This window comes from Oryctolagus cuniculus, chromosome 4 (genome assembly GCF_051225735.1).
Source record: "Oryctolagus cuniculus isolate XC-2025 breed Fujian yellow rabbit chromosome 4, ASM5122573v1, whole genome shotgun sequence".
In the NCBI taxonomy this organism is placed as follows: Eukaryota; Metazoa; Chordata; class Mammalia; order Lagomorpha; family Leporidae; genus Oryctolagus; species Oryctolagus cuniculus.
In genome coordinates, this window is record NC_142870.1 from 153,420,004 (window position 1) to 153,443,588 (window position 23,585).

Genomic DNA, 23,585 nt, shown 5'->3' on the forward strand with positions numbered 1-23,585 from the left:
TCAGCACAAGTCCAAGTGCGGTGTGGTAAGGAATATCATTATGAAACAGATTTCCTGCGAGAGGAATTAGCTGGCTCTGGTGGGCATCCCTGCTGTAATGAACACACTTCTGTGTTTATGAATACAGTTAGAGATGTACTCTTAACAATTCTGCTGGGGAAAAAGGCTTCACTGGATAGCTCATGCCTAACGGAGCATTTTCTCGGACTGGCTCTTGAAGGGTTAATCTGTAGTTTACTATTGAATAACATAAAATGAGCTGTAAATAATGTAATGATATGTATTGTTAAGCTACATATACCATACCAGGTGCTACTACACCCACTCCTCACTCAGATATAATCTGGGGCAGTCAACAAACACAGATGTATTTTAACAAAGAGAGAGAGAGGGAGATAAAGACAGAAAGAACAAGGAAAAAAATTAAAACATATGTAAGATAATTTAACCAAGATAGAGATCCAGGTAAAACTTGGCCTATTTTTTTCCCCTCTGAGTAGCTTCTCTGTGCCGGATGAAATACAACAGCATTTTGGCTTGTTTTTGGAACACACACGAGCCAAACACGTGGGAGCCACCTTGACAGGCCTTTTGTATAACTACAAGGAAACTGATAATCCTAAATAAATTACATGGGAAAAATATGAATCTTTGAATACTAGTAATTATAATGGTTATTTTTCACTTTTGTAGCACCTGCAAATGATGTATATATAACAAAGCTTCAAAAAGCTCTAATTAACTTTTTATTTTTTTCCATTTACTGGCTTTAACCAGTTTGCATTAATTGGCAATTTATATCTATATATTTTTACCAAATATTTCTATTACTTTTGAGTGGCTGGAAATCACACATTATTGAATTTATTTTCGCTGAGTTTGTTTCTGATTTTTGTCAGCCACTAGCTCTAAACTTCTCCTGCCTGCCCTGCTCTGTGGAGGGGGAAAGGAGGGAGAAATATGCTTCTAGGTTGATTTCCTGGGCGGGAAAGGCCCAGCGAGGACATGGCTTCCGATTGCTGGTGCCAGTCAGCCTTCTTAGCGGCGAGTGCCAGGTGGAATTCCTAATTTCTAGTGCCCGTGGGAAGTCTGAACAGCTCTTCCCCAACGTGCAGTCGGGAATTCTTCCTGTTTGCACCGCCTCCGGGGTCAGCCTCATGACACGCAGCCCTGCGCTGCTTCACCTCCCCAGCTGAGCCGAGTACCGCTAACACCTGGCCCTTGTGCGTCAGGGCTCGGGCAAGCAGACCCAGGTGGAGCAGAGCTCTGGGGGAAGGGGGAGGATCTCAAAACGGAGCCCAGCCTGCAATGCCGATTCGCGCAGCGGCTGCTTGCTGCCCCCTGGGGTGGCAGTGCCCGGGGGAGAGGGGGGTCCGTGATTGCCTGTGACCTGGGCAGGAGAAGCTGATTATCTCAGGACTCCTGGCAGCAGCAGGTGTCTGCAGCTCTCTGGCTTCCAAGCCTGTGCCATCTACACAGAAGTCCATGAGGGTGGAAGGTCTGGACGGTGTCGACGGAGCCTCTCCATCACCAGGAGGGAAAAAGGTTCCAGTCTAAGCGTTGGCCAGTGCCCCGGGGGTCCCTCCAGAAAGCTGCGGTGGGAGGAATCAGAGCGCACACGAGTGCGTGTGAGTGTGTGTGTGTGTGTGTGTGCCTTTTTTTGGGGAGGTGGGGGAAGCAAAGCCTTTTCGCTGCTATCCACCCAGAAGTGGAAGCTGGCGGAAGGGCCTGGCGGGCGGTGAGTGCCCGCGGGCCCAGCGGCGCAGCTCCCCGGCGGACATGGGCGCGGGCCAGAGTGAATGCTGCCTGAAAGTAAGACGCGGCCTCTCCGGGTGCAGCGGCAAGATGGCTGCCCCAGCCATCTGCAGGACATCAAAGGCTGCTGCCTGATGGTGCTCGGGCTGCCAAAGCTTCTAAAGGGTTTGGCGCCGGATTGGAAATCGGATGCAAACTGTCCATCTGCCGCATGGCACTGGCGACAGCTGATTCTTTTGCAGTCTGCAAGATGGACGCGACCTAAGCCAATCGGCCCCCGTCCCTGATTGCACAAGGTTTGTCCGACCCGTTTCATTAGCCAGACACACGAGAGGCAGTATGTGGCTTTTCATTGTGCTGGGTACGTGACGCTATCAACACCAGTGTTGGGGACTAGCGGAGAAACCAAAGGGGACACACTGCTGCTTCTGCGCAGAAAGCATATTGGCAATGCTCGAAGCATATTGGGGCATAACAGTAGCCTGAAAACCCCAATATGGATCAGGACAGATGACCAGCTGTCTTGACTGACATTTTTTAACACGTTTCAAGGGTATCCCTACAGGACATAAAAGCTAACTATACATCTGTGTACCTCTCTTTATGTCCCACCCCTCCTGGCTTCTACTGAATGTGTGGTACATGGAAAGTCAGAACCTAGCTAACTGCTCCAGTGACAAAGCGATGTCTGGACGTGCTCACATAGTGGCCGGCCCACCCAGGAAGTGTGGGAGCTCCCCTGGGAGGGCAGGACCCCTCCCCCAGCTCTGGGAATGAATGAGTGCCTGACGCCAAAGTGGAGCCAGCAGCCAAGCTGTGCCTTTAAGGGTGGAGGAGTGTTTTTGGGATTGGAAACTGTTTCCTTTACTGCCCTCTGCACCCAGCTTTTATGGCCACTCTGCCATCCCAGAATCCTGTAGTAAATTCAGCTTGGCTCTTGGCTGACCTGGTTGGGGCTGCAGCCACAGGGGAGCCAGACCCTGTGCTGCAGCCCTGTGCTGAGGTGGAGGGTTGGTGGAAGGAGAGAGAGAGGAGAATGTTAGGGGGAAAGAGCATGATTGTAATTCCAGTTTTGGAAAATACACATCTGAGGGCACGAGAGAGTAAGCTGGATCTGAGGAGTCTGGAAATCACAAGGAATATTTGAGTTCTCCAATGCTGTGGTTGAAATGTGGACTCTTTGTGGTAACAGCATAGGTTGCTGATGTCTTTGTTACACTTCGTTTTCTATCTGACTTGCTCTCTATCTGGATCCATTGGATCATGAAGGAGTATAACATTGGGGCTGCAGACCTACTGGGGCGGAAGCTTAGGCTCTGTGCATTGCATCACTCACAGCTTTCCTTTCTCTGGTGATAAGCATTGAAGTACACTAGAAACTATTCTCCTTGAAGTAAAAGGTGCATGGTGGAAGGCTAGGCTCTTCTTTGAGAATCACAGGCTCATTTTGGAGTTGCAGTGGAAATTCGAGGTGATCCAAGCCAAGAGTCTTGTAGTAGAGATGAGGAGGTGGTGATGAAGAGGAAGGTGGAGTGACATGTCCAGAGAAACAGCAGCTGGGGTGTGGCTGAGTTGGAACCCAGGTTCCTGCCCTCCCAGTGTATTTCTCTCCATGTTTAACCATGTCAGCTCAAGAACTGGAGATGTTCGTAGTGCAACATGACATAACTGTACACCTACTTACTAACTTATTTGACTAAAAGATTATGTTTTCAGATAAAGTTAAACATGTTGCCATTGAAAACTCCAAAATCTTGCTTCAGTCTTGCTGTGCAATAAACGAAAAGATTTCCTTGGTTCAACTTTATCCATCTGCTGTTCAAAGACTGTTTCAACGAATGTTTTGCTCTGAGATGGGAAAGAAGTGAGATTTGTCAGCTGTCGTAGAGGACTCAGGCCAGGGCTCCTGGTGACCCTTCTCTGCATGGGGAAGCTGGGAGGCAGCACCACCCCCACGAGGAATGCAAGCTTGCCTTCGCTCTGCCAGAGTCTTCCAATAAAACTGTCACTGCTGATGGGAGCCCAGGGTTCATAGGTACATGACAAAAGTTTATGTGTTGGATGCCGAAACACACTAGTGCCTTGTCAGGGTTGGCACAGGCAATTCTGTTGTGCAGATAGTTAAAAAAATAATGCCAGGTGCAGCATAAATAAGAGTTCCTAACAGACACTGTGCCGTTCAACTTTCTGTTCTAAATCAAAGTCTTTCTTTGTTCCCAACTTCTTGCCGAAACAACTTTTATGTTGGCCGATGAAAGGAAAGCGCCCAGACTCAAATCTTCCCAGAGAACGCGTCGTGTAGCTATGAGTCTGGATTCCAGGGCCCAGTCCTTCATATCCCTTCTCTCCAGCTTGCAATCCATTTTGGGTTTTTTTGTTTGTTTGTTTTGTTTTGTTTTCAAAGATGGATGGGTGGTATAGAAGCCGTTTTCCCTATCAGGCACTGCCAAATTATACGGCAGTTTTGATTCTATCTCCTGTGGTAGGCTCATAAAAATCATTCTGTTAGGCACACTCACAGCGTTCATGTAATTTGCTCGGGTGATCTGAAAGAAAATCACAAGTGTGCTAAGGTCATGATTTGAAAAATTAAAAACCTGGAAAGCCAAACATAGAGGCAGAATGCTGCAGCACAATTTAGTGATGTGTAGATACTGAAATTCTGGTTAACAACTTGTGGACAAACCTTGACTATTTAAAAAAAAAAGCCAGAATTAGAAAAATTATTTAAAACTCTTCCATGATCTTCAGTTTCACCCATTTTTACTCCCTGTCTCCAGCATGAGCTGTCCATGGAGCCAAGACTTCCTGGATGCTGGACAAGTTAAGGCAGGATGGATCAAGTATTGATGCCTTTTTAGCACCAAGTCTGAACAATCCGACTTTATTTGTCCAGAAGATCCAAGTGGAAACAATTGGTTAATTGATGGGATTTTTTTGGGGAAAGATCTGGCTCCTATTCTAGAATATCTGGATTATAGAAGCGGCAGTTAGTTGCTTTAGAACACAAAGACAGATTGAGAAGTTTCTAAGAGGGGAAGTGGGTTGAGAGTGGATGTTCCTTCCTTTCATGTGCACCTGTGCCCTCCCCACCACCCCCAAACATGTGCAGGCCTCGCATTTGTTTGTTTTCTGGATTTCTTTGGATCCACATGATGATAAATAGCAGGAAGGAAAGTAAAGAATGAGGCCAGCCATCCAGGTGTTTTGACTGAATGTTCCAGGCATTTGAACGTTTATTGAGTGGGTTTTAGAAACGTAGCAGAGTGCTGAAGGTGTGGAGAAACACCAAAGTGAGTAAGATAAATATCCTATTCTTACAAAATTTGTAGCAGAGTCAAGGTTTGTGCAAAATCCACCAGAGCTTCCCTGAATCCTTGGATTTTTAGTGAATTCAGTGGGTGCAACTGGAAAGCTGTGGTTGGACAGACTGCATGCCTACGGCCATGTCTGTGAATCGGACAGCGTGACTCATTCCGTCTATTTCTTCTGAAAACTTTGTCCATTGTCCATGGGAGTGGAGGATCATAAATGCTAGTTGGGATTTGCAACCTTGCCAGCTGACACAGCGCTGGTGGCTGGGTCAGAATTATAACTGATTCCAATGCAGGCGTGGGGTGTGTCTCGTAGGTTGTGTTGTGGTTTGGAGCCTGTCCGGTTGATCATCCTTAATCAGGGTCTTTTTAAAAGCGTAAATAGAAGACAGCAATGATCATGTCAGGACAACAGGAGTAAACTACGATGTCCTGAGCCAGTGGGACATATGGTCACCCTGGTTCTACATGAGATGAAGCCTCTGGAGTTTACCTGTGGGAAATGAGAGTGCACTGGAGATTCCCTAGTGTGACAGCTCTGGACTCAAAGATGCCAGCTTGAAACAATACAGAAATTCAACTTTAGTGGTCATTCCTGCCGCATTTACTTAACCTTAGCTTACTTGGAACACATCTGCCTTCTTAGTTACTTTTCCACTAACCCAGTGACTGTCTGGATCTTACATGTGACATTGACTTGGATCATCTACCTTAACACAGTCACCTGTTACTGGAGGTGTTGTATCTTCCAAGTTAAGTGTAAAAGATCATATATTCTGATTACTGCGAAAGAATGGCTGGAATCAAATTCTGATGTATTGTCAGTGATAGCCAGAAAAGGTAGTTAAAGTGGTATTTGTTTAATTTTCCCTTGACCTTTAAAGTCAGATTTAAAATATTTTCTTAATCATATCTTATTCATTTCACTAGGTTTGCAAAGCTTGTGATGCAAATGACCTAGGAATCAATGATTTCTTTTTTCAGCATTTATTTATCTCATGAATTATACTGAACTTAGCAAAAACATGTAACTTGGCACATAGTAAGAGCTCACTAAATATTAAGTAAATGAAGAAATAAATTTGATTAAGACAGGATACAGTCATTTCATCTTTCCCCAATTTATGAATTCAAAATATATAAGGGATAATAAATTTATAATTTTTTCTTGTTTATAAAGAATTCAACGTTCTTTAAAAGGTTTTCTCCTGGGAGAAATACTAATTTGTGTTTGTGGGTAATTTTTAAGTCACCTGTTTTGCTGTGATCACTGTAGAATGTGCACACACACACATACCCACATACACACAAGCACACACATAGTTGTCTGCTGAGACCTCAAACATAAGATGTTGCCAGAGCATAGCATTTAAAATTCCACGTAGGAATCCTACTGATGCTTATATTTCATAAGCTGCATGTGCATGTGGGTGAATCCATCTTATTGTCATCTTCTCATCTTTTATGGGGCCGCGGTTGTAACTGAACAAATGGCTCTACCTATACTACTTAGCATATCAGACAGAATCCAGCAATACGGCGACTATTTTCCAATAATGATGAAAATGAGGAGGTAGAATCTTCATTTGTTTGTATTTTATGAATAGAAGCTCAAAAATGGGTCTCAAAATTTTAAACTATGGTATTTTTATCCAAATCATTAAAAGTGGTATCAAATGCAGATTGTTTAGTCTGTGAAAATTTTAATGTTAATTTGATATTTCCTGGGAGCCATGGCTTAATAAAGCCGTCTATCTTTTTTCCATTATTTAACATAAAACACAGAGATACTGCACAAAATCTACACAGAATAGGAACAAAGTGGCATGGGTTGTAATAAAAGGAGCAGGAAGAGTAAACTGGGAGTGTGGACACGGCACCCTCTTAACCCAAACAAAATTAATAGTTCACTTGGGTTTTGGAGAGATTGCTCCTAGACCAGCAGTGTATTTCTGAATGACACAAATATAAGAAAATTAGAAATTAACTTTAAATGGATTTAGGCTTCTTACATAAATGAGAGTCACCCTTACACAAATTACTAAATCTAGTCAGAGTCATTTATCAAGCAGTTCTATGTTGTTTTGCTGTGTTGAAATTCCAGAAAATTTAATAACAACATACTTTCTGGAAATTGCATTAGCATAGACCATTAATAAGTTGGACCTATGGAACCCATGTGGGAGTATAACGTTGCCATTAGCAATGTATAGCAAAGTGGAAACTGGTTATCGCGTAAGCATACCCACGGTAATGTCACAAGATGAGGGTTTGCAAGAGCTTTCAGTATTATCTGAAATAGGCAGTTAGGAAACCGTCCGGTGGTATTTAGCAGTTAATATGAGCCAGCAGTGATGAGTGAGTGGTCCCAAATGAAAAGGAGATGGGGAGCCAATTGCAGAATTTTACAGCCAGAAGAGTTCGTACCATTTAACTACCCCAAACTTCAGCTAAACAGGTTCAGAGAGGTCAAGTATCTCGCTCAAAATCACACAGCGAGTTCATGGGATCGAGAAGATGAAACAGTGGGTCTCCAGACTCTGTGGAGCGCTCTGTTGTCACACGGAAAGTGTGAGGTGCTGGGTTAACACTGCTCACAAATGAACAGGGATTTGGCAGCAGCTGGATAAATTTGGCTGGCGCAAACAATTGAGCAGAATAACCGTAACACTACAAAAAGTGTGAAAATTTATTTTATCTTTGATCTGGGTTTTTGGAAAAGAGGCTTCTAGCTGGTCAAACTTCGATAGCTGCTAGCTGTTTCTAAAGTGTTGCTCTGCTTTTAGAGAACCGTAAAAAGAACGACTCAAATATGCGCTCCAGGCTTCAAACTTACTGTTAACATCCAACTATGGTGGCAAAGTGCTGGTTGCAGCTCTCGTCCTCAGGTCTCCTCATAATAATTAGGGAACAAAATAAGTTACTTCAAGTGCAAGGAAAGAGGTCGTTTGGGCTGTAACCCAAGCTGTTTGTGTCTTATTTGGGGATTTTCCAATTGTTTGAGACACATCAAGCTTGGAAAACAAAGACAGCTGATCATTAAAAATTAAACCCAGGTGCTTTCTAAGCCACTTCTTTCGTTGGCGAAGGGAAAGGGGTGTGCGGGAAGGCTCCAGCTGTGCTCCAAGTTAATGAGGGGTTTCAGTCACCCTACTTGCCCTCTGACCTGGTTGGCACCTCTGCTGCTCTCCTTTGTGCCACGGTCCTGTATTTGCAATTACAATGGTCTCGCAGAGCAGGAGGAAGGCTAGGTCATCAGCCAGCCATGGGCTTCAGGCTGCAAGGGTAGCCATCAGCGGTGTTGCTGGGAATCCAAGTGTCATGTCCGTGGTGCAGAAGACCTACAAAGCGGCAGCCACAGCAGCAAGAAATTTAAAAAAGAAAGATAAATAACGCGGTTTGGAGGGTTCTCAGAGTGGCAGGTGTGAGAACAGATTATTTCTTCCCTCTTTCTAGCTGCCCGTGTCACTTCCTCCCCCTCTTTTGTTATTATCGTATATATTTCAGCATGATTGTAACTGCTGCATTTTGTGACGCTGCAAAAACACGGTTCAGAAAAGCTGAACTTTTAATTGTGGTGAGAAATAAGTTGGTTTAATTATTCTCGGCTAGCAGAAAAGATGGGTTTTGTTTCTCTCTCGAAGTCTTTCCTTCCTAATCGCAATTCAACACCCTTTCCCCAGCATTGCTATGTATGAACTTCATGCTGGTAGACAAATAAATTCTTTGGAAAAATGCACATTTTTATTTGGAAATAATGCCATCTCTTTGTTAGATTTGCAGCAATCCTATTTTGCCTCTACTGTTTTTAAGTCGAAAATGAAAAATTATAGAGAAGATGTTTGTGCATCATATTGTACTGAATGGTATGTAGGTCAGCACGCTGCAGCACCGCAGATAAGGGACAGGGAACAAGTGTTCTATGTACTTACAAGCAAATATCAGTCATAATAGAGGAAGACAGATCTACAAGAGCGTTTTGGCTTCGGAAATGTTTCTTGTCATTAGCATTTAAAAAAAGCTGTGAGATTCAGGCCTATCAGCACCGATTCACAGCAAACCCTGGCTTGCACAGGTTGTTATCTATTTCGCACAGAGGTACAGCTGGTTAGCAAATGGATTTGCAGATTTTTTTTTGCAGGGATGAGTAAAAAGGCAAAGAATCAGGTACTTACAACCCATTCAGAATGTAACAATTTTGTTTGTGTTATAAACCAAACCTTCTGTTTTTGCAAACTGCATTATTTTTAGAAACAGAACCAAGGAGAAAAAACCCAGCTGATTTAAAAAAAATCTTTATTCATATTCCAATATCCCTAAGGGTTCTAATATCCACGAAGTAATACCAGCAAAGAGAGCAATAGGCACAACAGACTCCCATGATTCAGTGTGCAATGCTGCTTTATTGTGTTAGCAGTCAAGTCAAAGGCGCTCTCTAATATTTTTTAATTTTTTATTCCTCTCTATACTCTGAGATGTAAAGGGGGAGAGGGTGCTAGGTAAAGTCACGTGTGCATGTGGCAGAGAGAGAGACAGAGGATATTGAGTCCTCATTTGGAAAGGTGCAGGTAATTCATTCCTTTTAATATTTACATGACCCGATAACAGTGATCCGAAATTGATGCAATGAAGACGGTTGCTTTGTCTGAAACTATACTACATGGTAGCTATAACTGATGGAGTACTTTGGGGAAAAAAAAAAGGCAATTACTGAAAAGAGAAAATAATCAGCAAGGTGTTTCTGCTGCCTCCTGGGTCTGGAGACATTTAAATCCTTGTCTTTTATTAAAGGGGTGTTATGGAGAGTTTCCCAAAGGAAGAGCTGGAGCGGGGACCTCATTTCATCGTGCAGGTGCGTATAGATCTCTGTGAAATAGTGTGTGTGAAGATGCTGAGCTGTGGCGGGTGTCAGATTTGGCATGCCAAAACACAGTGCCCCCGAAATCAAGCCCAGCGGATGCATTACCATGAATGATTATGCGTGCAATCAAGCAATCTCCGAGGCTTCTAATGTCACAGTTACTGTTCACATAGAGAATGCTTCCATCAGATCCCCTTCTAGTGCTATTTGCTTCATTAATAGGGAGGTGGTGGAATCTTGTGCAGCGAGGCAGGATAAGCCAAATCCTTTGTCAACATCTAAGACTTAGATCAAAGATTGGAATAAAGCAGGGGTGCGTGGGGGGAGATGATGAAAGAGTAAACAGAAATTAAGAAATGGATTGGATGTTCTGGAAACATTTGATAAATGAAACACTGTTGAAGTACAACACCGAGTATTTTTGATTGCACTGCTTTATTAGGAAATAGACAATCAGCCACTTCACTTTTAAATCAAGTTTTCCTGAGTTAGTTTATTCCTCTGTCTGGCGAGGCAGATGCATTTGTCTTCAGTTAAGTTGCTACCCTGAAGCCAGTCATCTTTGGAGGAAGCAGTCCGAAGAAGGCCTTGCCGTCCCCTGTTTGTCTTAGTATGGGGGCCTGTCCTGGCTCAGGAGGTTGGTGGACTGCAGGGCATTTCAGTGTGATCGGTTTCTTTGTAATCCAATAGATTCTTATTTTATGCATTTAACGGCCGCTCTGATAAGGAGCTTCATTAGGAGTTCATGGCCTGAAAAAAGGCTAAAGAGGTCGACGGAAAGAGTGTGCTAAGACCCCTGGGAACAAACAAGCAGGACCCCTGGAGTTAGAAGAACTCACTGAGATTCCAGCCACTGGAGTCACTGCCTCTGAAAAGCAGGGTTGTCTTAAATGCTGGGGACCCAGCGGACTGAGGGGCCGTGTGGCGCTAGGGACAGCTAACAGTGCGGGCTTGGTCATTCACATCCCTTCTTGATGTGGGGAGCCCATCTTCATTCGCTCCCCCCCACCCCACTTTCCCCTCTTCTGCTTTTTCTGTTGAATGATCCTTTCTTCTTATGCTGAAATTCCTATAACTGTAACTTTGGTGAGAACAGGCTGCTCTGTGTTATTCACAGCACCTGCCATGGGGTGGTAGGTCAATATATACTTGTTGAACGAAGGAGTGAATGAATGAATCGAAGTTCGTGGATTGGGAAGTGACCCCCTGGTCTAGAGAGTTCTGGTGTGGACCTTCGCAAAGGCTCCAAAGAGCCAGTGGAATGTCACTCAGAGTTGGAGATGACGTCTTACAGAAGACGTTCCAGCTGTGCCAGACAACTAACACTATGCCTGAGATGTAAGACTCCAGTGTGGCTGGCGGCTTCCGCCTGCCCAGACCTGAGCCCGCGTGCCATTCCCCAGCCACACTGTTGGGTCAGGTCGAGGGTGCTCCTAGTCAGGTCAGTCTGTACATTTGGGATCACGAATCCCCTCTTTAAACATGTTGAAAAAGATCCCAGGCATGCCAATAACACAAAGGAATAGTAAAATGGAAAGTCAGTGGAACACTGAACATCTTGCTGAAGCCCCCATTCACCGGCTCTCACGGGTCCTGCACCTGCCCCAACAGGAATCATATAATAATCGTGGTTCTAATTTTGGTTTATCATTGCCTTGCATGCAGTTACAGTTCTATTACAAAAATATTTATCAGTTATATGTTGTTTTGTATTTTTTTAGCAGATGGTTTTGTCTGTGGTATGTATTTTCAAATGACTTACTTTTATTCACTCAAATTATGTATCTGAAATTCATCCGTGTTGATGTGTGTGGCAATAGTTCACCAATTTTTCAGTGCTGTCTGATACTTTATTGCATGAGCAAGCACAATTTATTTGTAACAATTGCCTGCTGACAGTGCGTTGTTAAGTTTTTTTTTTTCCTGCCACAATCCATGGTGTCATGAACAATGTCACACAGTCTTCAGGGGCTGAACATAAAGAAAATAAATATATGTTAATTTGTTAAGGGTTATTTTTATTGCAGGAAAATATGACATGGTGATGAATAGATTACTTTTAAAATTTGAATTAAGATTTTTTAAACTTTTATTTAGTAAATATAAATTTCCAAAGTACAGTTTATGGATTACAATGTCTTTCCCCCCCCATAATTTCCCTCCCACTTGCACCCCTCCCATCTCCCGCTCCCTCTCCCATTCCATTCACATCAAGATGCATTTTCAATTCTCTTTATATACAGAAGATCAATTTAGTATATATTAAGTAAAGATTTCATCAGTTTGCACCCACACAGAACATAAAGTGTAAAATACTGTTTCAGTACTAGTTATAGCATTACTTCACATTGGACAACACATTAAAGACAGAGATCCCACATGAGGAGTAAGTACACAGTTACTCCTATTGTTGACTTAACAATTTGACACTCTTGTTTATGGCATCAGTAATCTCCCTAGGCTCTAGTCATGAGTTGCCAAGGCTATGGAAGCCTTTTGAGTTCATCGACTTCAGTCTTATTTAGACAAGGTTATAGTCAAAGTGGAAGTTCTCTCCTCCCTTCAGAGAAAGGTACCTCCTTCTTTGATGGCCCGTTCTTTCTACTGGGATCTCACTCGCAGAGATCTTTCATTTAGGTCCTCTTTTTTTTTCCCAGAGTGTCTTGGCTTTCCATGCCTAAAATACTCTCATGGGCTCTTCAGCCAGATCCGAATGCCTTAAGGGCTGATTCTGAGGCCAGAGTGCTGTTTAGGACATCTGCCATTCTATGAGTCTGCTGTATATCCCGCTTCCCATGTTGGATCGTTCTCTCCCTTTTTGATTCTATCAGTTAGTATTAGCAGACACTAGTCTTGTTTGTGTGATCCCTTTTACTCTTAGACCTATCGGTGTGATCAATTGTGAACAGAAATTGATCACTTGGACTAGTGAGATGGCATTGAATTAGAATCCCCTGGCACATTTCTAAACTGAGAGGTAGAGTTACAGACAGAGGGAGAGACAGAGAGAAAGGTCTTCCATCCGCTGGTTCGCTCCCCAGATGGCTGCAATGGCTGGAGCTGTGCTGATCTGAAGCCAGGAGCCAGGAGCTTCTTCCAGGTCTCTCATGTGGGTGCAGGGGCCCAAGGACTTGGGCCATCTTCCTCTGCTTTCTCAGGACATAGCAGAGAGCTGGATCAGAAGAGGAGCAGCTGGGACTAGAACTGGTGCCTGTACAGCATGCCAATGCTGCAGGCAGATGATTAACTCACTGCACCACAGTGCCAGTCCCTAAATTTGAATTTTTTTTAAAAAATTTTTATTTGAAGGGCAGAAAGATAGGGAAAGAGATGTAGATGGATAGATGAATTGATAGAGGGAGAGAAAGAAATCTTCCTTTTGTTGGTTTGCTTCCCAAATGTCCACAACAGCTGGGGTTCAGTCAAGCTAAAGCCAGAAGCCCAGAACCAAAATCCAGATCTCCCACATGGGTGGCAGAGACTCAAATACTTGCGCCAACACCTGCTACCTCCCAGAGGACATATTAGCAGGAAACTGGAATCAGAAGCAGAGCTGGGACTTGAACTCAGGATCTATGATATAGGATGAAGGTATCTATGCCAAATGCCTGCTCCAAAATGCAGATAAAAGGAGCTAAATTAGGATAAAGTTTGGGAGGAACAATGTTCAAAGGAACAATGGAAAATTTCTGACTTAAAGAATGTACATTTGTTTTTAAATAGATGATGAAATTTATAAAATTATTATGTTTAGATTCCTTCGAATACATTAATGAGTGATATAAAGATCTCAGTATTTAAAGTATGCCAGTAACTACATCCTCCATGACTATTCAGATTTGTCTAAGAATTTTGAGAGAATGTAAAATCACCTAAGGCGGCACCCAGTTTAAACAACTGGGGTGGAATAGCTGAGTCACATGTCTGCTCAACTTTCCCCAGATGAGGCCAAGTTGCTTTCCAGAATAAGTGTCCTGATTTGCCAGCAGTCTATGGCAAGCTTTTGCTCTACATTTTACCAGCAACACTCGATGTCAGACTTCTCAGTTTTGGTCAGTGTGGTGCAGTCTCTAATAGCGATCTTATTTTTTCCTTCCCTTATTACCCTTGAGCATTTCTCCATGTGTCTCTTTGGCCATTGGTTCTCCCCTCTTCGGTAACGTCTGTGTCTACCCCAGAGGAACTTCCGCTCATTCTTCCTTCTGTGATGCCCCAAGCTTCCCAGCCTCCTTACTGTTGGGTGGGGTCATAGGAATGGTTAGGCCAATGGGCTCTGCGAGGAGGTAGAGCATTTAAGAGTTGGCTCGTAACGTCGCAGCTCTGTCTGCTCCCGTGTTTGCTCCCTGTGTTTAGTGCCAATGAGGCTGAGGTGGAGATGACGGAGCTGCAGGATGAAGCAGCCTAGGTTGCAGAATCACCGTGTAGATGACGGCTACACTGCGGAGTCCCCTGACTGCGGTGGGTGGACCATGTGGGAGGAGGAAGTGAATCTGCAGGGTTTAATTTACTGAGATTTTTAGGTTTATTTGTGGCTTCAGCACAGCCCCATCTATTCTGACTGATCTGCTTTCTTCACTTTTAAATTTTTGTGGTTTTGGTGATTAATAGGGATTCTAACCATATAACCATATTCTGGGTATTGAGATTTTACTGGTTTATATATGAGACAAATATCTCATTTAGTGCACTATGTTTTTATTCTTCTTATGATGTCATTCGGTGAACAGAAGTCCTTTATTTTAATGGAGTCAGATTTATTAATGATGAATTCATTTACAGTTTGTGATTCTTATATATTTTTATTTTTACTAGCAGTTATAAAAAGACTATTTTATTTATTTGAAAAGTAAAGAGAGAGAGTAAGAGGCAGAGACAGAGGGAGACAAGAAAGAGGTGTTCCATCCATTGGTTTACTCCCCAAAAGGCTGTAATAGCTGAGGTTGGGCCAAGTGGAAGTCAGAAACCTAGAACTCAATCTGGGTCTCCCACATGGGTGCAGGGGCCCAGGCACTTGGGCCGTCCTCTGCTGCTGCCCCAGGCACATTAGCAGGGAGCTGGATTGGAAGTGGAGCAGCCAGGACTCAACTGGTGCACATATGGGCTTAATCCACTGCACCACAATGCTGGCCCTTTTTATATATATTTTAAAGAAATCCTTTCCAACTGCAAGATTTTTCTCCTAACAGTTTTTTTCTAGAAGCAGTAAAATAATTTTGTCTTTTACTTTTAAGTTTTGTTCACCTTAGAGTTGATTTTTTTGTCTTGAAAACCCCTGATGATATTACAATTAGAATTGCATTGTCCTTTTAGGGACATCTGGGCAGAGTTGATATCTTTATCATATTGTTACTACCTATTTATTTATTTTTCATTCCATTTATTTAGACCTCTTTTATATCCTTCAAAATTTTATTATTTTCTCCATAGAAGTCTTTTACATCTATTGTGAAATTTATTGCCTTTATATATTTTTCTTGCCCTTGTATGTGGTATCTTTTATTTGAATTTTTAAAGATTTATTTATTTATTTGAAAGGCAGAGTTACAGAGAGAGAGAAGGAGAGACACACACAGAGAGAGATCTTCCACCCGCTATTCACTCCCCAAATAGCCACAATGACTGGGACTGGGCCAGGCTGAAGCCAGGAGCCAGGAACAACTTCTGGGTCTCCCATGTGGGTGCAGGGATACCAGCACTTGGGGCATCCTCTGCTGCTTTCCCAGGCACATCAACAGGGAGCTGGATCAGAAGTGGAGCAGCTGGGATGCTGGCACCGCAGGCAAAGGTTTTACCTGCTTTGCTACAGCACTGGCTGCTATCCATGTTTTTATAACAGAATAATATTAAGTATGTCAATCTTCTTTCTTTTACCCTCTTCTCTTCCTCCCTACCCCCAGGAGTATTTTTGAAGCAAATCCCAGACACCATGTAATTTTACCTATGAATACTTCAATATTCATGTCTAGATAATAAGAATTTTTTAAAAAACAACCGTGTCATTATTATAACTAACACAATTATTCATTTATATCCTTTAATTCCTAGTTCATGCTGAAATTTTCCAAATTGTGTTCAAGATGGATGGTTTGTTTAATGAGGATCCAAAGTCTCCACGTTGGATTTTATTGTTTGTCCTTGACTTGCTATTCCTACACACCCCCTTTACTGTTTTAAGTCAATGTGTTGATGCCCCGGCTTATTTGTCTTGTAGAATGTCCTGCAGGTCGGATTGGGCTAGTTGCTGTCATGTTGTTCCTCTGTGGCTCATTTCCTGTACACTGGGAATCAGGTTTAGCTCAGTTAGATTGTAACTGGGTTCTTTACAATACATCTCAGGGCCTGCTACTGCCCCTAAGCCTGCAGAGCGAAAAACTGAGGGTGTTGTTATCAGTTGAGAGCAGGGAGAGTGGGAGGTGGGCCACCTGCAGGGGGCTGTGGGGGAAGGGAAAAGCAGTCCGATCTGCACAGCAGCTCGAGCTGGAATGGAAGGTCCATGCGATCCCGTCTCCCACCTCTGTCCCTGGCCGAGGCTTCTCAGGGAGGGAACCTGGGTGAAGCAGTCTATCGGAGGTGGATACCTGGGCACCCAGAAGTCCAGGGAAGGCCAAGAATGAAGCTGATACAATGCAGAAAAGTCAGTGCAGCATTCATTGATGATTATCGCCCTGCTCCACTATTTCATTAAATAATCAAAATTGGTGACTATTTTCTATAATTTCTTCTGTATTCAGTAGTTGGGATTTCTCTATAAGGAAGGATTTCCCTTCATCCGTTATTTGGTTACTCTAAAACTAGAATTTGTATGCGAAGACAGAATAAATGCTTGATTCTTTCACTGTATTAATGAACTTTCAGGGTAATTAGTAGGTGTTGTAGCAATGTTCAGTGGTGACTTAGGAATTTCTGTCAGTATCAGTTATGAACTGTGGATTTTTTTTTTCTTTGAGAACTTTTTTTTTTTTTTTTTTTTTTGACAGGCAGAGTGGACAGTGAGAGAGAGAGAGACAGAGAGAAAGGTCTTCCTTTTGCCGTTGGTTCACCCTCCAATGGCCGCCGCGGCCAGCGCGCTGCGGCCAGCGCACAGCGCTGATCCGATGGCAGGAGCCAGGAGCCAGGTGCTTTTCCTGGTCTCCCATGGGGTGCAGGGCCCAAGCACCTAGGCCATCCTCCACTGCACTCCCTGGCCACAGCAGAGAGCTGGCCTGGAAGAGGGGCAACCGGGACAGAATCCGGCGCCCCGACCGGGACTAGAACCTGGTGTGCCGGCGCCGCTAGGCGGAGGATTAGCCTATTGAGCCGCGGCGCCGGCTCTGAACTGTGGATTTTAATACATTTGCTGTTTCAACTGTTGTGTGGCTGCCATTGTTATGATATGTCTGATGCTCAAATGGTTCCAGATTGATCCAGGGAGCCCTTTCCAAGTTGGTATCTTTTTTTTTTTTTTTTTTTTTGACAGGCAGAGTTAGAGAGAGAAACAGAGAGAAAGGTCTTCCTTCTGTTGGTTCACAGCAGGGAGCTGGATCTGAAGTGGAGCAGCTGGGACTTGAAATGGGGCCTATATGGGATGCTGGCACTGCAGGTTTTACCCGCTACACCACAGTACCAGACCCTATACTTTTTTTCTTACATAGAAAATCTTGGTTCATAAGACCACGATTATTTGCTTTATCCTACAATTAATGATAATGATTTCAAAATAACAAAACTAATATTACTACTGGCAATAAGACTACAGAATGCAGTTTAGGATTTCATTGATTCTTTTTTGTTTTTAGAATATATTCTATGTGGCCCAAATTCTGGAATAACAGGCAAAGCTGCCACCTGCAACACTGACATCCTATATGGGCACCTGTCCTGGCTGCTCTACTTCTGATCCAGCTCCCTGCTAATGCACCTGGGGAAAGCACTGGTGATGGCCCAACTGCTTGAGCCCCTGTCACTCATATGGGAGACCTGGATGAAGCTCCTGACTCCTGGCTTCAGCCTAGCTCACTTCTGGCTGTTGCCGCCATTTGGGAAGTGAATCAGCATATAGAAGATCTCTCTCCCCCTTTCTTTCTCCCTCTTTCTTGCTGTAACTCTGACTTTTAAATAAATCTTTTTAAAAACTGTTATATTCTATAAAATAAAGTATTTTAGCATCAATTGAAGTAAAGTTTTTGAGTGGTTATGCAATCAACTTGATATTTAGTTGGTTTCATTTCTTTCTGTTTATTTTCAGTTTTGAAGCTCTGATTTTTTTCCTTCTTATTTAATTTCATTTTATGATTTATTTGGTTCCAAGGTCAAAACTATTTAATAAAATATATTTACAGAAGTACAGTTTTATCCCTATTCCCTCATTCCTACTCCCTGTCTCCCTCAAAGATAACCATTTTTATGAAAAGCTTAAAATTTGTCCTATTGTTTCCTTTCAAAAATATGGATAAGTAGTTATATAAAATCTTATTTATCCTCCTCTTTTTTGCACAATGTTATATTATGGTCAGTATCCAATAACAATAAAACTTTAAAATGACATACAATAAACCATAAATAATTTTTTGAAGATTTTATTTATTTTATGGGCTGAGTTACAGAGAGGTAGAGGCAGAGAAAAAGAGAGAGAGAGAGAGAGAGAAAGGTCTTCCATCTGCTGGTTCACTCCCTAGATGGCCACAACGGCTGGAGCTGTGCTGATCTGAAGCTAGGAGCCTGGAGCTTCTTCTGGGTCTCCCATGTGGGTGCAGGGGCGCAAGGACTTGGCCCATCTTTCACTGCTTTCCCAGGCCATAGCAGAGAGCTGGATTGAAAGTGAAGCAGCCAGGACTTGAACCAGTGCCCATAGGGGATGCTGGCACTGCAGGTGGCAGCTTTACCCACTATGCCATAGTGCCGGCCCCAGCGATAAATAATTTTTTGCCTGTTGCTTTTATTATTAGAAATATATTTGGAGAGGATTCCATATCAACATTTAGAGAGTTTTTTTTTTTTTTTTTTTTTGCAGCATACTCATTTTTACACCTGCAGCATATTGTATTGTATGGATTTATCATAGTTTATCTACCCAATCCCCTACAATGGATATTTGAGTTGTATCCTGTATTTTGCAATTGAAAATAATATCACAATGAATAACTTTGTGCCTACGTTGTTTGCATTTTGCTAGTGTAGTTTGGGATCAATTCCTAGAAATGATATTGCTGGATCAAATAAACATGAAATTTTACTAAATATTGCTAATTTTTTCTCCATAGGGATCATACAATTTTTGCATTTCAAGCACCATTATGGGAGATTGCTTATTTCTCTGTAGCTTTTATTTTTTTAAGGTTTATTTATTTGAAAGGCAGAGAGGCAGAGTTACAGAACGAGAAGGAGAGATGGGGAATATATATATATGTGTGTGTGTGTGTGTGTGTGTATGTATATTTAGAGAGAGAGGAGAGAGAGTTAGAGAGATATCTGATATCTATTGTTTCACCCCAGCATGGCTACAACATCTGAGGCTGGATCAGGCAGAAGCCAGGAGCCAGGAGCTTTATCTGAGTATCCTGCTTGGGTTCTAGGGGCCCAAACACTTGGACCATATTTGGCTGTTTTACCAGGCACATTAGCAGAGAGCTGGATCAGAAGTGGAGCAGCCAGGACTTGAACCAGTGCCCATATGGGATGCCAGCATTGCAGGTAGCAGTTTAACCCTGTACACCACAATGCAGCCCCTTGTACATCTTTTTCTTGATCAATCTTACCATATATATGTCTAGTTTACTAGTCTTTTAAAAAGTCAGCATTTCAATTTGTTGTATAGTATTATATTCCACTTTAAATTAGCTAATTTTAATTATTTAAAATTTTCTATTTTATTGAAATTAGTTTTGTTTCTCTAACTTTTAATGTTGACACTTTGGTAATTAAATTTCTATTCCAGGACCAGATGGCTTCACTGCTGAATTCTACCAGATATTTAAGGAAGAACTTATTCCAATTCTTTTCAAGCTATTCAAAACAATTGAAAGTGAGGTAATCCTCCTAAACTCCTTCTATGAAGCCAGCATCACCTTAATTCCTAAACCTGAAAAAAGATAAAACAGACCAATTTCCCTCATGAACATGGATGCAAAAATCCTCACAAAATACTAGCCAATCGAATCCAACAACACATCAGAAAGATCATTCACCTGGACCAAGTGGGATTTATCCCAGGTATGCAGGGATGGTTCATTATTCACAAATCAATCAATGTGATACATCACATTAACAAACTGCAGAACAAAAACCATATGATTATTTCAATAGATGTACAGATAGCGTTAGATGAAATGCAACACCCTTTCATGATGAAAACATTAAGCAAATTGTGTATAGAAGGAACATTCCTCAACAAAATCAAGTCAATTTATATAAACCCATGGCCAGCATCCTACTGAAAGGGGAAAAGTTGGAAGCATTCTCCCTAAGATCTAGAACCAGACAAGGATGCCCACTCTTACCATTGCTATTAATTATAGTCCTCGAATTTTTAGCCAGAGTCATTAGGCAAGAAAAGGAAATCAAATGGATGCAAGTTGGGAAGGAGGAAGTCAAACTATTCCTATTTGCAAATGACATGATTGTATATATAGGGGGTCCAGAAAACTCCACTAAGAGACTATTGGAACTCATGAGTTTGGTAAAGTGGCAGGATATAAAATCACACAAAAATCAATAGTCTTTGTGTATAAAGACAATGCCATGGCTGAGAAAGAACTTCTAAGACCAATCCCATTCATAATAGCTACAAAAAAATCAAATACCTTGGAATAAATTTAACCAAAGGTGTCAAAGATCTCTACAATGAGAATTATAAAACATTAAAGAAAGAAATAGAAAAAGACACAAAAGTGGAAAAATCTTCCACGTTCATGGATTGGAAGAATCACTATCATCAAATTGTCCATACTACTGAAAGCAATTTACAGATCCAATGTGATACCAATCAAAGTATCAAGGACCTTCTTCTCAGATATAGAAAAAAAACAATGCTGAAATTCATATGGAGACCCCAAATAGTTAAAGCAATCTTATACAACAAAAGAAAAGCTGGCGGCATCACAGTACCAGATTTCAAGGCATACCACAGAGCAGTTATAATAAAAACAGCCTGGTACTGGTACAAAAATAGATGGATAGACCAATGGAACAGAATAGAAATGTCAGAAATCAACTCATGCATCTACAAACAACTTATCTTTTTTTTCCCCCAACTTACCTTTGTCAAAGGAGCTAAAATAATCCCTAGAGCAAGGACAGAGTCTTCAACAAATGGTGCTGGGAAAACTGGATCTCCACGAGCATCTCCACATGGAGAATGAAGCAAGACCTCTACCTTACACCTTCCACAAAAATCCACTCAGAATGGATCAAAGACCTAAATCTATGACCTGATACCATCAAATTATTATAGAACTTCGGGGAAATCCTGCAAGACATTGGCATAAGCAAAGAGTTCTTGGAAAAAACCCTAGAGGCACAGGCAATCAAAACCAAAATTGACAAATGGGATTACATTAAGTTGAGAAGCTTCTGTACTGCACAAGAAACATTCAGGAAAGTGAAGAGGCAACCAATAGGATGGAAGAAATTATTTGCAAACTATTCAACTGATAAAGGATTAATAATCAGAATATATAAAGAGATCAAGAAAATACACAGCAACAAAACAACCCAGTTAAGAAATTGGCAAAGGACTTAAACAGACAGTTCTCAAAAGAGGAAATCCAAATGGCCAACAGACACATGAAAAAATGTTCAGGATCATTAGCTGTCAGGGAAATGTAAATCAAAACCACAGTGAGGGTTCACTTCACCCAAGTTAGAATGGCTTTCATATAGAATCAACAAAGAACAATTGCTGGTGAGGATGTGGGGAAAAAGGTACCCTAATCTACTGTTGGTGAGAATGTAAACTGGTACAACCATTGTGGAAGACAGTAGGGAGACACCTCAGAAATCTGTATATAGACTTACCAGCCATCCCTCTCCTGGGAATTTACCCAAGAGAAATGAAATCAGCATATGAAAGAGGTATCTGTACCCGCATGTTTATTGCAGCTCAATTCACAATAGCTAAGATATGGAATCAACCCAAATGCCCGTCCACTGAAGACTGGATAAAGAAATCATGGGACATGTACACTATGGAATACTACACAAAAGTTAAAAAAAGAAATCCAGTCATTTGCAACAAAATGGATGAAACTGGAAAGCATCATACTTAGTGAAATAAGCCAATCCCAAAAGGACAAATAGCATATGTTCTCCCTGATCTGTGATAACTAATAGAGCACCTATAAGGTAATCTATAGAAGTGAAATTAACAAAATGACTTGGAACAGCCCTTGTCTCGACTGTTGAGAAACAGTTTTTTTTCTTACAACTTATTGAACTCTTTACTTAATTTAGAGTTAATTGTATGTGTATAAAGTTAATTGAAAATAGATCTTAGTAAAAAATAAGAATATGAATAGGAGAGGGAGGAGAAAGAAGGGTAGGAGTAGGAGTGGGAGGTCGGGTACAATAGGAAGAATCACTATATTCCTAAAGTTGTATTTATTAAATACATGAAGTTTGTATTCCTTAAATAAAGGCTTACTGGGGAAAAATAAATTTCAGTGTTTCTACTTTTCTATTTTAAGCTTTAAAAAATGGTGATTATGAATTCCATTTATTTTGAATTGTATGAGTATTTATATTTTATATTTTATTTTTCTTTGGTCTTTGAATAATTTAGAAATGCATTTAAAGCAACAAGACATACTTTACAAAGCATATCCTTTCATTATGTTTTATACAAAAATTAGGAATGGGTATTGTGGCTGTGGCTCAGTGGGTTAAGCTGCTGCTTGGAACGCCCACATCCAATGTTAGAGTGCTTGGTTTGAGTCCCAACTACTCTACCTCCTATCAGCTTCCTATAGTGTGCACCCTGGAGACAGTTGGTGAAGACTCAAGTGCCTGGGTCCCTGTGCTCCATTTGAGAGATTCAGACAGGATTCAGGGCTCTCAGCTTTGGCCTGGCCCAGTCTTTGCTGTTTCGGGCATTTGGAGAGTGGGTCAGTGGATGGAAGATCTGTTTCTTTGTCTTGCTCTCTTTCTCTGTTGCTCTGCTTTTTAAATAAAGAAAAATAATTATTAAAAAGGAAACAAAATTATGGAATATATGATACCTGTTTTTTGAAATTCTTTGATACTTTATGCCCCAATATTTCATCGAATTCTGTAAATATCAGAAGTCTTCAAAATTTTATGGAAAATACATATGATAAAAAACTGCATGAATTCCAAAAATTTTGGCACCACAATAAACCCACTTTTTAATTCAACTTTCTTCAAACTTTTAAAAGTCTCCTTGTAGTCTGTATGTATCTGAGACTATAGACTCTAAATTGGAGCAGGGTTCTTTATATGTCCACTTAAATCAAGCCCGTTAATTTTTCTATTCAAATCTATATACCGTGACTAATCTTGACCTTGTAACTACTAACATACATTTGTTAAATCTCTCACCAGAATAGCGAATTTTTAAAATTTCTAATGGTAACTTTAGTATTTCAAAGCTATTTTATTTGGTGCAATAAATTTTAGATTTGTTTTCTCTTTCTGGTCTGGTTACACATGTTCCTCTCTGTCTC

At 41.6% G+C, this 23,585-nt stretch overlaps 1 long non-coding RNA gene across 2 annotated transcripts; it reads left to right on the forward strand.

Annotated features, from left to right (window-relative positions):
* The first annotated feature begins 803 nt into the window (after window positions 1–803).
* On the forward strand, window positions 804–22,573 carry LOC149127183 (uncharacterized). Of its 2 annotated transcripts, none has more exons than XR_016232836.1 (3): window positions 804–1,628; window positions 9,861–9,921; window positions 19,844–22,573. It is a non-coding gene; the product is annotated as an uncharacterized LOC149127183 (long non-coding RNA). The 2 variants fall into 2 exon arrangements; XR_016232835.1 differs by lacking the exon at window positions 19,844–22,573 and adding an exon at window positions 17,706–18,360 and having other exon boundaries at window positions 809–1,628.
* Window positions 22,574–23,585: the final 1,012 nt, after the last annotated feature.